This window comes from Erinaceus europaeus, chromosome 9 (assembly GCF_950295315.1).
Source record: "Erinaceus europaeus chromosome 9, mEriEur2.1, whole genome shotgun sequence".
Classification (NCBI taxonomy): Eukaryota; Metazoa; Chordata; class Mammalia; order Eulipotyphla; family Erinaceidae; genus Erinaceus; species Erinaceus europaeus.
In genome coordinates, this window is record NC_080170.1 from 50,571,146 (window position 1) to 50,588,543 (window position 17,398).

General features: G+C 38.5%; 1 protein-coding gene and 1 long non-coding RNA gene across 7 annotated transcripts in view; one reads left to right on the forward strand and one right to left on the reverse strand.

Annotated features, from left to right (window-relative positions):
* DNM3 (dynamin 3) overlaps positions 1–17,398 on the forward strand; it is a 392,696-nt gene that overhangs the window by 181,251 nt on the left and 194,047 nt on the right. The gene's annotated exons all lie outside the window — the stretch shown is intronic.
* On the reverse strand, positions 1,367–7,751 carry LOC132540402 (uncharacterized). The gene is made up of 3 exons (XR_009551587.1): positions 7,336–7,751; positions 4,883–5,322; positions 1,367–1,751 (listed from the first exon to the last, which is right to left on the reverse strand). It is a non-coding gene; the product is annotated as an uncharacterized LOC132540402 (long non-coding RNA).

Sequence of the window (17,398 nt, forward strand, 5' to 3'; positions counted from 1 at the left end):
CATACTTTTGTAGATGCTATAGTCCATAAAGGCAGACATTGAGCTTTTTTCACATTTGTATTTCATAGTTTGCTTGATCAAATTTTTAAGAGGAACTATAGTGTTAGGTTTGGCAATATATTCCCAAGCTATAGAAATGTTAACCTTGTGGGATTTTTAGCCTCAAGACTAAATCAGTCCTTTGAAGTGAAATAACAGGATAATAGTTTGCTTTACTTGCAAAAGTAAGTTTAAAATGTTTAATCAAAGTTAAAAAGGCAGGTAATTTTGGATAGCCTATCCTACATTTTTTGAAAACTTGAGTATAATCTAAGAAAGGTGAAAGTTAATGCTTAACTGAAGTTATAATAATTTAAGGTCAATAGATTTATAATTTGCCCACCTTTCCACTTTTTACCTATAAATGTTTGAAATGCTCACCTGCATAAGCCAGCTGTGATCATTTCACTTCAGTTTGAAATGTGTAAACCAGAGTTCTGACAGTTTTTCAAAAGATATGGTAAAATCCATGTTGCATACCCATTAATCCCTCTCCTTGCTCATCTGGAAAATATTTGTATTGCCAGGACATCTTCTGAGTTTGAAAGTTTACGGTGAATGGAGCATGTAATTCATGTGATTGCAATTGACTTCATAAATCCCAAGCCCCTTTCCTCATCAAAAATGGAATAGTATTATATCTATGTGTAACGTGGTGTTTAGAAGTAGTCAAGCTTCAGTTTTTTTTTTTTTTTTAAATATTTTTTATTTTATTTATTTATTCCCTTTTGTTGCCCTTGTTGTTTTATTATTGTAGTTATTATTGTTGTTGTCATCGTTGTTGGATAGGACAGAGAGAAATGGAGAGAGGAGGGGAAGACAGAGAGGGGGAGAGAAAGATAGACACCTGCAGACCTGCTTCACCGCCTGTGAAGCGACTCCTCTGCAGGTGGGGAGCCGGGGTTCGAACCGGGATCCTTATGCTGGTCCTTGTGCTTAGCGCCACCTGCGCTTAACCCGCTGCGCTACAGCCCGACTCCCCAAGCTTCAGTTTTATCTTTCTGTTTCCCAAAAGAGGAGGAACAGCTATTTTAATACATCTGAAATATTGGAATTAATTTCACTCTGTCTCACCCATTCCAGATGACCAGAGTTTACTAACTCAAAATCACATGATCTTCTGGAACATTATACCTTTCCTCTTTTTCTTCTCTCTGTCTACCTCTTAAACATGATAAAGAAAACTTAACTTAGTTTTTGGTGAATCATTAGAATCATTTATGTTTTATGATATGCTATAATTCTGTTGTCTTATTAATTATAGGGTGCAGCAAAGCTACATACAAAAATGTCAAAAAATGATGATGTATTAACAACAGCACAGAAACATTTTCAGAAATGGGTTTTATTGTATTTCATATGCACCACTCACTGTACTTTTGGAAATGGGTTTCAGTATTAGAACCAAAGTAAAATAATAATAATAAATACATGCGAGTTAAGTATTCCATGAACAGATGAAAAGCCCAGGCCCCAACACCCCTTGGTTTGGCTGCAGCTCTTGGTGGAGATGCTATGTTGTGAGGACTGCTCTCTGTCAGTGGCTGGATGTCACTCAGGCTGGGTTGTCATGTGACTGCCTGTCTGTGCCTGCTGTACAGGTGAGCGGATGTTCTGCACAGCAAGTGTAGACAGGCAGACACATGACAACTCCGTCCAGCCAGGGCCTGGTTCCTTCGGGTTTCCTTTGCTCATGGGCAGAGACAACCAGTCTGCTCTCCAGATATGGTGAGTTGGGAGGGTCAGGGGAGGAGAAAAAACACACAATGAAATTAAACATTAAAACATTCTGCAACTAAAATTATGTTACACTTTTGACTTTATTCAGAAAGGATACATCGACATTTGTCCCCCAAGTGCTATGTAACATGGATAAGAATTTAACAGAAAGCTCACATTAAAATTGTAAGGAAAAAGTGAGAAATAAATAAGCCTAAGGTTTATTCTTAAACCCAGTACATAATATTGCTGCCCTCATGCAGAGTTCAGAGTAATTGAACCAGATGTTTTTCCTCTTCACAAAAACTGCATATTTTAAGACCAAATTGAAACATAAAGACTGTTTACACATGTTTCGTGTAGTAGATAAGTCCCCTCAACTTGCCCTGGAAAAAGAAACTTGTCATTTACATAGAAAGACAGCCATTTTCAAATTAATTAAGGAACCTAATGAATTTGACAACTCAGCCAGCTTTGCCTGAGGCTTTGAGAGTGGGATTCTACAAGGAATTTATTTTTACTAATACTTTATTAGCACCAGACACTTTTAACTTTTTCTTATTCTCTTTTTAGTGTGGAGTTTCTAAGTATGGGAGTGAAAACCAAGTTTTAAAAAAAGAAAAGCAGTTGTTAAGTTCTCCTAATTCTCTCTATGAATCTAAAGGGTATAAACAAAAATGTCATTACCCAAAGTGATGCTCAGAATGTGTTTGGAGCATTGTTAGTGCACTAGCTGCAAAATGTTACCTTACTCATGATGATGAAAGCTTCATTTCTTATCCCCCAATTAAAACTAGACTCTCTGGAAAATGCCCTTATAATTGTATAAAAGTTAATGATGTTAACTATACTTATAGAAAATTTAATTCAGATGAGTTGAGAATAAACCTGCTGGTTATTTCAATAGAAATGACTCACATCTGTAGAGGTCTTTAACAAATTCCCCTACCCTTTTAAAATAAAATATTCAGGTAATCAACATTCCAATAAGTGGAATTTCTTTAAAAAAAAAAAAAAGCCAAACCATGTCCAAGAAGTATGTACTTAGAGATTTTTTTCAAATAAATTTAAAGAAAACAAATAGTGAAAGTGAAAAGAAAAGAAAAAAAGAAAAGTTTGTTATTTACCTTCAATTGTAAAAATCTGAGAAAAGAACCAATAGAAACATTGTGAAGAGTAAAATTATTTTAGAAACTAGAAAAAGGACAGTTTTCTACCCATTAGAACTTTGATGCAGGAGTGCAGTTTTCTATTTATTTCATTTCAAGAAAATTAATGTTTGATCCTGTTTCTGGCTGTCCCATCTGAGTAGACGAACATTTTTATTTTTTGACAGAATAAAAAAACTTTAGTAATCTGGCTGCATTTAAATAATTACAAAATCAGAATATACAAAAAGAAATACTGAAAGAGACTATTTTGTTACTGCATTCAGGGCAATAGAAAATACTTATAGAGTGATTCACTTAGAAAAAGCACATTGGTGGTAATTAAAAGTTACTATAACTCTGTATAGCTTTCCCTCCCTCTCTGAATAATTTGATTCAGTTAACTTCGTTAAATTAAAGGATTGATGCATGCAAACTAGAAAAAGAGAAAAAAAATGAGTTTATATTTACTCTCTTAACATGCAGTCCTATTTAGCTAAAATATTTGAAGAGCCTTTAGTGTTTTTCAGGGGGTGGAATGTTTGCTCAAAATTGTAGGACTTTTGTGCAACTGATAATCCTAATAGATTCTTATAGTAAGATGTGTGTCAAGGCACATTTCTTTGTTAATGTTCAATTTGTTCTTGAATTTATGATAAAAGATTAAGGGCTGAAAAGCATTTAAGACTTCTTTTTAAATCTCTTAAACAATAGAGTGATTATTAATTAATCATCACTGACAATAGGCATAATAGTGTAAATAAGCAATTTACATTATTATAGTGACTGTAATTTTTTATATGGTTATCAGTTTATTTTATTTGTGTTTTTTTAAAGAAAATATACACAAGAAAGGAATTGCCTTTTAGCATTTCAATAGCAAAATTAAACTAAAGCAACTCCAGGAAACTAGCTGTCATGATAAGTCAGACGATTCCAAGAGAAGATTTTTTTTCTTAATTTAATTCATTACCTCTATTCATTAAAATGGAAAATATCCTTATAAGAAATCATCCTAGATGAGTAAATGCCTTTTCCTATAATTTGCAGCATACCAATGTAAAAAGGTGAATGCAACCAAATAAAATTTCAATTTTAACTCAGGAATTTCCTGTCCTGAGGTTATAACTTGACTTTGTAGTATATTAAGCTGGTATTTCTGAATGGTAGTCTCTTAGTTATTATTTGGATATTATTATGCTAAGAGTGGGATGTTCTTATAGAAGAATAAAATGGGTTCCTTTTAAAGAGCAAAATTTTTGTAGAGGCTTTGAAAGCATTGTCTTCTCTTTGAGAAGGATAGATCCTGAGGAATGAGTGATTTATTTTTTACATACCAAGGTGTATTTCCTTTTTATTTCCTATCCTATGACAGTTAAGACTTCAACAACAAAAACAAGGAGAAGAAGGAGGAGGAAGAGGAGGAGGAGGAGGATGGAAAGTAGGGTGGTCTTACGTTGGTTTTAGGCCAAAACTTTTCCCACAGAGTAAAAGCCTGGGTGGTCTGTAAGAAAGAGGTGTGGGGGGTGGGCTGAGAAAGGAGAAACCATATATTTTCATTTTTAAAAAACATAAACACATTTTCTGGGCCAGAAGCCAAACAGGAAGGATATAAACCTATCGACTAATTGTAAGAAAGTGATCAGTGTGAAATTTTGTCCACTTGTAAAGAGAGTTTCTTTGATTTTGAGATCTGTATCTTTAAAAGGAGGTCTGGAAAAATGTATATAAATCATTTTATGTTGATCTTTTTCCAGTTAAGAAATGGTGGTTTTGATACTATGGATATAAATGCTGTTTCCCCTAGATGGGGTAGAGGAGGGAGTTCTTTGAACCCAGAAATGTAGCCTAGCTTATAATCATCCATGCACTAAAACCCAAAATACGTACTATGTTTCTACAAGGCATAGTTTGGACAGATCCTGCAAACTACTTTTTCTTTCTAAAGATGTACAAGCATTAATTTGAATACTTACCATTACATCCGGGGTAGTTTTAGTTGACGACGTTCATTGTTGATTAATTTCCTTTGGAAGAGATTCCATGATCCCTAAAATATTTGTATAATGTCTTATGAAGTAATATCAAGATACAATTAAACATTAATTACCGTGTGTGTGTGTGTGTGTGTGTGTGTGTGTGTGTGTGTGTGTATACACGCTGATAAATTCACCAGCACCTGAACTATCCTGCTGCTTCAGGAAAAGTTTTATAAAGTGAGCTTTTACTCTTGATCTTTGATTTAGCTCATACAATTCAAAGAGAAATACGGTTCCTTTTTCCTTTATTAAAAGTTTACATCAGAAATCGTCAAGAACTGCAGTTACCCCTTAATAAATAAATTCTTCTATTTCTATTCCTGTACTCACGCCCAGGACACTCTCAGGTTCACTCTGTTTCCAGACTACAAGTCATCCTGTGGAAGAAAATAGATGAAGGACCAGTTGCTGGTCAATATCTTTGAAACAAGAAAAGCCACTGAATACTGAAGAAAGACATGTAAATTAGATATGCATAAAATGAAAGCTCGTTAAAATGCAATCATCTTTTTACAAAGGAAAATTTGAGAAACTTTAAACATTGCTAAGTACATTTAAGCTATTTTCTTTGGTAACTGCAAATTAGTAAAAAAAAAAATAGTGTACTGGAAACACAAGCTCTTGTAAATTACTTAATAGTTTATATTTGGCTTTCTATGTTAAAAAAAACTATAGATTTAGTTGTTTCACTTGTTTTAGTAAAAATATAAAATACTTGAAGTCAGAGTAAAAAAAGAATCATTTTATTTTGTCATCTAAGGGGAGAAGATAGCAAAACTTCCTGCTTTTCATATTTTAACTGAAAGTCATGAATATAGAACAGAAAACATATGTTCTTCAGTTTTGGGATGATCAAAATAAAATTTTTAAAAGAAAATAAAATGTTTTGACAAAGGGCATTTTGGGGTACCATTTGTACCAAAATGTTTACCAAATGAGAGCTTAGACAATTTTTTTTTTTTTTTTGCCTCCAGGATTATTGCTGGGGCTGGGTGCTTGCACTACAAATCCACTGCTCCTGGAGGCCATTTTTTCCCCTTTGTTGTCCTTGTTGTTTATCAGTGTTGTTGTTACTATTGTTGTTGTTGTTGTTGGATAGGACAGAGAGAAATGGAGAGAGGAGGGGAAGACAGAGGGGGAGAGAAAGATAGACACCTGCAGACCCCCTGCAGGTGGGGAGCCGGGGGCTCAAACCGGGATCCTTCCACCAGTCCTTGTGCTTTGCACCAGGTGCCCCGCTGCACTACTGCCCGCCCCCGAGCTTAGACAATTTTTAAACTGTTGTGTAGTGGATAGTTGAGGAAAAAATGTTCAAAAGTTTCTAACTATGGGATTTTAAGGACAAAAAGATTATATTCATGTTCACAAAAGCCTATAGAAGACCAAAGAATGTTTTTATTGTATAGAATTGTTTGGGTGAAGATATAAATAGGGAGTGAGGGAATTCACGTTGAGGCAGTAACATTTTTCCAGAATTTTCTTTTAAAGAACCCACTGCTAAAGTAGAGCATGAATCATATTGCAATTCAGACTTCTCTATTCTGTTGGGATTTCATTCAGCTAGAGGGGTTTCCTTCCCTCCCTCTCCTTCCCCCTTCCCACTCTCCTTCACCTCCCAGGACAGCGGGAAACTGACCAAAGAAAACTTTGCTTTCGTTTACAAATTCCTTTTTTTATCAGTGGGTTCCTAGACAAAGTACCTTATCATTTTAAATGCCTAGAGATAGAGAAGCATTGTAAAATATAGGCATGAGGGCTCAACTGAACAGCAATTATCAACCATTCCTGGTCTTTAAAAATTATAACATAGAGATATACATGAAGAAATTTGAAGATGGATGTTTCTGTTCCCTGAATTAACTGGTCGCTGACTCAAGAAGTTCTGGGTTGGCGCTCTTTTCTGGGCAAGTCCCATCTGCATTGTCTTGTGGGCAAAACCTTGGCAGCCTCTTCTTTTATTGTTTGGTACTACCCTGCTGTTTAAATTAGACAAGTAAATTTTCAGAAAGTTGGATCCCAAGAACATTGAAAAGATAGTAAATATCACTGATTTCAGGGCAAGATGGATTCAGTATACTACAGCTCTCACTCAAGCAAGTTTTTAGGGCTCTGGATTGTTCATTTCAACAGTTGACTATCTCAAAGTTTTTGTTTGGATTTTTTTTTTCATACTAAACTTGGAAAACCTTTATTTAAATTCAAGGAAATGGCTGACTGAGACATCTTTAGCCATAGGATGACATACAGTAAATGACTCTGTCTCCACACATGGCTGCTCTCTCCAGACCAGAAGCAGAGCAGCTCTGGCCCCACTTAGACTCATGTCCCGCAGACTTGAACCTCTGTCTCCCCAGTGAGGTCACCCGCTCCCAAACTAATGAAGGCCTTACCTGCAGGTCTGCCCCGTAGCCGTCTCTTTTCCAAAGATCCCCCGCGGCCTCCTTGGTCCCTAGTGTGCAAAACCTGTGGAGAAAAACACTGGGTATGAGATTGGGAAAAGAGGCATACACATGTCTTCTCCTTGGAAGCAGCAGTGTGGTTCCTGTCGGCCAGCGTTGTTCTGCCTTGCCCAGTCTAACCAATGTGCAGACTACTGTACAACGGCATTGTCCTGAACAGGTAGTCTGAACACTGGGCCGACGGAGCAGGAGCTCCAGAAGCTTCCATGCAGGCACTTAACAGTCCTCTCCTGATGCTGGGTCAGAGGCTTCCCTCCTGCACTAGGCTGGCCTCCTCCTATCCCCCCATCCTGCTGCTGCCGGGACTGAGCCACACTCCAGGGCTGTGATTTCCAGCCTTGACGTGGCACATTTGCTGCAGACTGGGGAACTGGCAATGCATTTAGGACCAGGAAAAGGGGGAGGGCTGGGCTGCAGAGTCCATATATGGGATGATGTCACCCTGGGGAGGTTGGGGTATGCGCCGTGCCGCTGGAGAGACCGCGAGGCTCGCCTGCTCTCAGACATGGGTCTGTGTGTAAAACGGTACCAGATGTTGGAGTGTAACGTTCAGCCGTCATTTCATCTTCAGGCCAGATTTTTTTTTTCCTCCACTGGGCAGGAAGTGGGCCCCAGGATGGAAAAGCTGTAAAAAAAGAGTCGAGATGGACGGGTTCTGCTGGGGCTAACCGAAAGCAAGTTGGTGTCAAGGGACAGATGTGCTGTCCGACTGGCCGAGCCCTGAGCAGGGAAAGGGCAAATCAAAAAGTAAACAGAAAGTCCACCACAAGGAAGACAGGGTGCATTTGGAAACCGTTTTAGCTTGCTTTCTTTTCTGGCATTTCTCTCATCAAAAAAAGAGTAGATAAGTTTACTTTCCTCCCTCCCTCCCTCCTTCTCCTTCACCTCCTCCTCCTCTTCTCTACCCCCCTCCTCCTCCTCATCTGTTGGATCTGTCAGTGGCTTGCAGTCTGCTCTAGACTTGAACAGTAATTATAGCAACTTCCTGAAAGTGAAGCCCCCATGAAAAGTCTGGAGAAATGTTCTTTGTCATGGCTTCTCCTTGAGTAATGAGTTCCACATGTGGCCTGCCTGGGCTCCCTCAGTGATTTGCCTGGCTCTCTGAATCCTGGCTATATAGCTTGACCTACAGAATGTAAAGTTTCATTTCAGGCCTCCACTGAGAGGGCATCCCAGCATCCCTGCTCAGCTCTTCTAGCATGCTGCCCCTGGCTGATCCCTGCTGTTAGCGGCAGCCTTAGTTAGTTTTCCACTGTTTCCCGCCTCTGCGTTCAGACTTCTGTTTGGTCTTACTGATACTCTGCTTTGTTTTATCTCATGTTAACCAAGTCTGTTGAATTTTCCCCGCACTGCTTGCCCTAAGTTTATAACCTCTCAGCCCACCACCATCAACTTTCCTCCTACTGTTGCTGTTTTCAGTTACTATACACTATGGGGTAGTCTTGTTAGAAAGCCTGCTGAATTTCTCTCTGTAGAGTTCTGATTAAAGTCCCAGTGGCCTCCAACAAGAGCTTGATTAATTGCTCTCCCAGAGGTAAAAAAAAAAGTGAGAAAATTCCTAGGTAGCTTCCAAATTTGATCAGAGTAGTTAGATGAAGACACTTAGCATTCTTTAAAGAATCATTGTTAAAGCCATCTCTTTCTGTTACCTGTTTGCAATCACTTTTAGAGACAGAAAAATATCTTGTTTAAATCCATTGGGCTGATGATTTAAAAAAGCTTCTGAGTGAGAACTGTTGTATAGTGTTCATTTATCATGGAATAGCTTCTCTTGAGTTCATTAAGAGATTTGTCAGTTGTTCCACACTCTGGTCACCCACAGAGGAAGATAAAAAAAAGGATTTTCCAACAGTATAGGAGGGGCAAAGGAGCCAGTCCCAGGTACATCATTCATGAGGGATTTAAGATGACCTCAGGGATGATGACTTTGTCTTACTGTACTGCTCCCATGCTTGTATCCCTAGAGCTTGAACAAGCTCAGATGACTCAACCCCTGTTTTCTCCCATCACTGCATGTGTGGTACTGGAAATATGCTGGTGTAGCCACTTATGATCTAATCGTCTCCTGATGTGTAGGACACATTCTGTCCTTTTGAGTGTTTGAAATTTACTCACAAATCTTCATAGAGAAGTCACGAGCCAAAGGGACAAGAGTCATCCTAGAAACTAACATTCCAGGTGTGGTCTTTTCCCTCCTCCCAATAGTGAGACTCTTCTTCTCTGTCCTCTTCTGTTTATATACATGAAATAGACCTTGGAACTTTTGTGTATGGCAGCTGAAAGGGTGTTTCTGATCATACTGTTGAGTACCAAGATTTCACCTTAGTCCACACACAAAGGTTTTTAGGACTGTTCATTCAAGGGACTCAGGTTTATACACATATTTATATTTCTCTGTGTTTACTTTTTTAAAAATTAATTTTTTTATTGGATAAAGACAGAAATCAAGAAGGAATGGGTAAATAGAGGAGAGAGAGAGAGAGAGAAAAGAGAAGAGAAGAGAAGAGAAGAGAAGAGAAGAGAAGAGAAGAGAAGAGAAGAGAAAAGAAGAGAAGAGAGAGACCTGTAGCACTGCTTCACCACTCACGAATCTTTCTTCCTCTGCAGGTAGAGACCAAGGGCTTGAACCTGGTCTTTGCTTGACCAGGTGCATCACCGCTTGGCTTCTCTTTATGATTTTTGAAGCATTTTAAATGGTTTACTACAGGGACACCAGTAAAGGTGATGTCCCCTTAGTAGGTGAGGCCATCACATTGGGCTTTCTATTCACATAAATGTTTTAGACTTACCTTGCCTCCAAATAGGTCAACAAATTCTTATTGCTTCCCAATCAATGAATCCAGGAATCACTGAAATCAATGAGTGTTTGGGTAGCTGCAAAATTTGTTACATTGTAAAGCAAATAATTATGACTTAAATTCTAAAATTGAAAGCAGAACTGAGACTTGTACTTATAAAGGAGTAGGGTTGCTGGTGTTTACAGTTAGAGTATTTTGTGACATACACATATGCAGACTTCAGATAATACTTATACAACTTAATCTTTTTTTTGTTATAAGCCTAGTAAGTAGGCATTTTTATAAAAGCTCAAACAGAAGTAACTATGTAAAAAAAAGGTTAATGCTGCCCTTCCAGCCTCCTGACCTTTTGTGTTCTCTGAAACCAAAGGGAGTGGTTTGGTGTGATTTCCTTGACTGTCTTCCTGGTCACTTTATTTTTCCTCTAGTCATCTCAAAATCCTTTCCCATGCAGCTTATCAGTTTTTATATAATAATCTTGTGGGGTTGATATTGTCATCATCCCAGTTTTGTTGACAAAACCAAAGCTAAGAGAAGTTAAGTAATGACTGTAGAATCATAGTGCATGGCAGAACTCAGGTTTTTTTTTTTTTTTCTTTCTTCTAACTTAGACAGTTTTGGTCAAAAGTATATTGTCAGGTCACAGATGAGGTGTTTTTTTGTTTGTTTGTTTGTTTGTTTTGTTTTCCCCTTCTTTTTTTGCCTACTAATTCTTCAATATTTATTAGTTTGTCAGATATCTGCTTCCATAATCTTGCAGCTTTGTATGGAAATGTTTCCTGAACTATTTGTTATTTCAGATATTCATATTCCCCACCAAGTAGACTGAAAACTAATTGAAGACAAGCATATTATCTTCATATTTTGTTTGATTAGCATGGAAGTAATTCAGTAAATTACTGAAAGAATCAAACAAAGTATGAAGATTCTGTGCTTGCCTTCAGTTAGCTTTCAGTTTCCCCTCTCAATTTCTCTCTGTCTCTAATAATAAATAAAGATATTTAAGAAAACATGACTTTATTCCTTGCATTATTGTCATGATAAAGGTTTAATTAGAAACCACTTGCACACTTTGCTTGATTATATTATATTTGTTTGTTGCACATTAGGAAACGTAGTTGCATTCAGGTTTCTGTTGTATGAACCAACACTTTTTAAATGAGCAATACTGTCCTCTAACAGCCAGCATTTCCTTTGTGTTAGAGCCTTAAAAGACTGGGGTAACTATTGTTACATAGCTTTTCTCATTTCTTCCCTGACTTGCAAAACAATGACTGCTTCAGCTTACTATAGAGAAATGTACTCAGAGCTGGAGACTCAACTTAACATAGAGGAGAAATAGTCCAGAAAAGTTAGCAGATTTTCATTCAACAACTAAAAAAAAAGGCTATAAATTATATACATCATGCATGTGACTTTTGCCATCTTCAAAAAGCTTGCAAAAAGGCCAGCAATGTGAGAGAGTTGATTTTGAGATGTTTACTAGTGCGTGTTCTGCCTGGCTCTGGATTTTCCATTACTGAGTCTGTTTATTTAGAAATCAGCCCCTAACCCAAAGCAGTGCATGTTCTATGAACATTCCTTTCTCAAATCAATAGAGGAAGATTAGATTCCAGCGTAGAGCTGTCCTACCCATGAGCGTGCACAGCAGCCATTTCTCTGTATTTTACTGACATAGTATATCCCTCGGACAAATCCCCAAACCTCTGACTCTACTGAATGCCAGTCGCACAAAGATAAACACATGATTTATGAATCTAGTAAAATTGAAAAAATTAGGGGCAAAATAAAGGGTTGAGAGTTAATGCTGACCTTCTCAGAAGGTTTTAGTCTTGTTGACCACAACCTCTCCAAACTGATGAGTGCCCCTGAGCTCCATATACCCTGACCACCTGTGGAACTCCCATGTTTTTTTTTTTTTCTGTTTTTTGCCTCCAGGGTTATCGCTGGGGCTCCTGCATCATGAATCCACTGCTCCTGGAGGCTCCCCCCCCTTTTGTTGCCCTTGTTGTTTTATCCTTGTTGTGGTTATTATTATTGTTGTTATTGATGTTATTGTTGTTGGATAGGACAGAGAAATGGAGAGAGGAGGGGAAGACAGTGAGGGGGAGAGAAAGACAGATACCTGCATACCTGCTTCACCGCTTGTGAAGTGACCCCCCTTGCAGGTGGGGAGCCGGGGGCTCGAACCGAGATCCTTGAGCCTGTCCTTGCACTTCACACCATGTGCGCTTAACTTGCTGTAACTCCATGTTTCAATCAGACTTTGAAATAAGCACTGGCTCAAGGGGACAAAAAAAATATAAGATTCTGGACTAATGATAATTTGAGAACATTGGCACCTGATGTCTTTTGTCTTCAGCAATATTTTATTTCCTTAGTGAGACTCAGAAATGTTCATGATTTCAGTAAGGAAAAGAAATCTTTATGCAGACAGGTAAAAAAAAAAGCACTTTGTATATACTATTTAGTTCATATTGAATACTCATTTACATTATATAGCACACATAATAAACCAAGTGCAGTGAAAACGATCCAGCACAGGTATATAACAGAAGTGTTGTCCATCCGCGTGAGTCTGAAAACCTCCAATCTAAATACTAGCTTAAATTATAATACTATAAAACTGGATGGACTTAACATTAACGAACTGACACTAGCCTAACCTCCGTTTGTTTTGCCGAATGACCAACACCAATTATCTTTATCATCCGAAAACAAAGATGGAAGTAAAACTGTTTTGTACTTACTGACTTAAAATGGCTCCAACTTACTATACAGAAGCAGGGTGCATAGCTTCACTCGTGCTCTGATCACAATGCAAAAAGACTGAAGAACCAGGGGAAGGGGTGCTGCTGTCCATGTTAAAAGATTTGTTTTCTTTAATACCTTCATTTTCTGAGGCCCTGTTTGTACCAGACTCCCATGCTTGTGTTTCTACATGGGACATAAGTCAGCGCAGCCATCTTGAAAGGTAAGCCTGCTCTGTGTAGATAGAGGAAGAAATGGGAGCTGCAGGAAGCAGTGCGGAAAGAATTCAGAGTTGAATCATGTTGATCTGAACCATGGTTTCTCAACTTACTACTCTGTAGACTCTGCAAATAATGCACCCTTTCGGAGTCTTCACTTTCACATTAGCAGGATAGGGTTTTCCTGAGAATTCAAGGGATTAATGTGTGGGAAGAACCTCCTTCAAAGCCAAGCTCTGAGACACCAAAGAAGTTCTGCTCACGAAGAAAGTGCATTATTTTCCTCAAGTTGTTTGCAATCTGACAGGGTAAATAAATCCTGTCTGTTTGAAAGAAGTGAAAATAGAGAAAATTCTTGATTCAAAAAAGCAATACAACAGGGTAGGTTTTGAAACACTGTCATGGTGGCTGGATCCTGAGAATAACTTTTTTAGAGAGTATTTCTGAAAGGTCCTTAATGAACTTCCTTTTCTTTACATTTATCTGCTTTTACTATGTTTTGCATGTGTATATTAAAATGGATGTGTGTACATGTGAATGTGTCTGTGCATGTGTGATTATATGTGTATATGTTTTTTTCTTTGCCTCCAGAGTTATTGTTGGGGCTCGGTGCCTGCACTACAGATCCACTGTTCCTGGAGGCATTTTTATCCCTTTCGTTGCCCTTGTTGTTTATTATTGTTGTTGTTATTACTGTTATTGTTGTCGTTGTTGTTGGATAGGACAGAGATAAATCAAGAGAGGAGGGGAAGACAAAGAGGAGGAGAGAAAGATAGACACCTGCAGACCTGCTTCACTGCTTGTGAAGTGACCCCCCTGCAGGTGGGGAGCTGGATGGGGGACCTCCAACTGGTATCCTTAGAATGGTCTTTCACTTTGTGCCATGTGCACTTAACCTGCTGTGCTACTGCCCAACCCCTGATTCTTTTTCCTTTTTAAAGTAATATTTCTCAAGACTAAAACATGTGTAGTGTGTTGTAATTTTATATACTAGTTTTAGTGTGTACACATTTCAGTCATTAAAAAAAAAAAAAGAATCCATCTGGATTGGCAAGAAAACTCACCTGGGAAGGCACCTGCATTGCCTTGTGAGCCACCCAAGTTTCATCCCAGCCTCCACCACACTGGAGGAGGCTTCAATACTATGGTGTCATTTCCTTTCTCTCTCTGTCTCTCTTTCTATCTGGCAATGTCAGCTCAGAGTGATGAAGCTCTGCAATGACCCCCCCCCCCCAAAAAAAAAGAAAGAAGTGTCTATTAGAGTTTTGTGGCAACTGTTGAAGGTAAACAAGTCTAAATAAGGTCTTCCTAATTTTGAAAATGCCACATTTTTAGGGGATGGGCTTTCAGGAAGGTGGAGAGAGATACTGCATTTGAAAACTGCATGTTGGAATGGAAAGATAGTATTGCAGCAGTGCACAGGACTTGCATGCAAGAAGGCCCAGTTTCCCTCATTGGTGCCACTAATAACCAGAGCTGGGCAGTGCTCTGGTGAAAACAAACAACACACACTTTTTTTTTAACACACACTTTGTGTAGGGTCACACGTGTCTTATTTGGTTCATTTGGAAATCTTTCATTGACCCTACTGTCTGCCTGGTAACACAATATGGTTTCTCTGGTAAAATTTTCTTCATTTCCATTTCACCTTGGTGTTTGCAAGAAAGAATATTTAATTAATTAATTAATTTGTTTATTTATTTCATTGGCCAGTTTGGGCTATGATGATCTGGGAAATAATGCCTTGCTTTGCTAGAGAACTAGTAGATTTTTTGTTTTATTACTCATTGTTTTGTAGAGCCAGGGCCTTATGCATATGGGATTTTACCACTTTAGGACACTTTTTCTTTCAAATTGAGAAGTACTAAAAGAAACAAAGGTGGGGAAACACACCACAGCACTGGGACTTCCTCCTGTGTCATAGCATCTCCTGTGTGGTGCCAGGGCTCAAACTTGGGCAGTGCACATGGCAAAGCATATGCCCTATCCAATGAGGTATCTATGTTCACCAGTAGGGTTTCTTTTTTTGAAATCAGAGCATGACTCAGCTTTGGCTTATGATAGTGTGGGGGACTGAACCCATGGCCTTAGAGGCTCAGGCATGAGAATCTGTTTGTATAACCATTATATTATCTTCTCACCCAGTTCTTTTAAAAATTTTTTAAATTATTTATTTATTTCATTTTGTTGCCATTTTTAATTGTTGTAGTTATTATTGTTGTTGATGTCATCAGTGTTGGTTGGGACAGAGAGAAATTGAGAGAGGAGAGGAAGACAGAGAGGGGGAGAGAAAGACAGACACCTGCAGACCTGCTTCACCGCCTGTGAAGCGACTCCCCTATAGGTGGCGAGTTGGGGGATTGAATACGGGATTGATGCTGGTCCTTGCACTTAACCCGCTGCGCTACTGCCCAACTCCCCTCACCCAGTTTTTTATAACAATTTTTGGAGTGATTTGAAGCTCATTAAAAGTGTCTGGGGGTGGGCAGAGTGAGGAGATCACTTACCCACTGGAGCACACACTTTATTTACTATGTGTGAGGACCCAGGCTTGAGTTCTTCCACAACCATATGCACAAGCAATGGAGTGGTGGTGCCATTTCCTTTTATTTCTCTCTCCCTCTCTCTCCCTTTCTCTATCTATCTGTGGTTCAAGAGAAAAAGTTCTCGGAGAGCATTGTAATGGCACAGAGACAAAGTCCCAGTAAAGACCTGGTGGCAAAAATAAATTATCCATATGTGTGTGTGTGTGTGTGTGTGTGTGTGTGTGTGTACACTAGTGCAGTTAATGCTTTGAGTTCATCTTGTATTTAAATGGCTCATTAAACTACTACTGAGATACTAAAGAATCAATAGGGCTAGGTATTGGTACACCTGGTTCAGTGTACATGTCACCATGTTCAAGGACCTGGGTTTGAGCCCCCACTCCCCACCAGCTGTGGGAGATACTTAATGAGCCAGTGAAACAAGTCTGCAGATGCTTTCCTTTCTCTCTCCTTATCTCCCCCTTCAGTCTCAATTTCTGTCTGTCCTATCAAGTAAAATAAAAATTAAAAAAGAATTTAAAAAATGACCACTGAGAGCAGTGAATGCATAGTATCCACACCAAGCCTCAGCCATAACCCTATAGGAAATAAAGTAAAAAAAAAAAAAAAAAAATTAACAGAACTCATAGGTTCTTTTTTATTACAAGTCATTTTATTTTTATTTATTTATTTTGCTATCAGGGTTATCATACAAGTCTTTTGAACAAAGAACAAGAGCCAGAATAAGTAGTAGAAGATGAATCCTGTAGCAAAGTCTGTTTAAGGATAGTGAGATTTTTTTCATGACTCTAGACCCTGGTATTTTAGCACTACACTTTAGGTGGTTAATTTTTGGAAAGATAATTCTCTCTCTCTCTTTCTCTAACCTTTCACAAAATACAGAAAAGCAAGTAAAAATTGATTTTCCCGTAAATTTGTTGTATCTTTTATTTTTTTCTTTTTAAAATATTTATTTATTTATACCCTTTTGTTGCCCTTGTAGTTATTATTGTTGTTGTTGCTGTTGATGTCATTGTTGTTGGATAGGACAGAGAGAAATGGAGAGAGAAGAAGAAGACAGAGGGGGAGAGAAAGACCTGAAGACCTACTTTACCACTTGTGAAGCAACTCCCCTGCAGGTGGGGAGCTGGGGATTTGAACTGTGAACTGGGCGCTTTGCGCCTCGTGCGCTTAACCTGCTGCACTACCGCCCTGCTCTCCTGTGTCTATTTCCTAAATCAACCATGGTTTGGGTTTCATCTCTGTTTCAGATGATATAATAATTGGGGCTGGTCACTTAGTGAAGCTAACACTGGTTAGGTTGAAACCAATTTGTTAATGTCAGCTCTAACTTTATGTTGTTGTTTAGAGTGCAGGATGTATATTCAGACTTATTTAGGTCAGTACCACTTCTGCTGTATTCCTGTACTAGATTACATTTAGTTGCACTTGGATTACACAGGCTTTTCTGAGCATATTAAATTCCCCATTGAAGTCTGCTATTCCCATGATATATGTCTCCACCCTATTCAGTACAGGAACATTTCAGTGAAGTTCCTGCTTATGTTCATGTTGATGGGAACTGTCAGGGGAGGTTATGCTACAGTCTGTTCTATGTGGTGCCCTATATGCCTAAAGAGGTGGAGCAGAGCATATTAATTAAACTGGTTATTGTGCCAAAGGAAGTGATGTATATTAATGT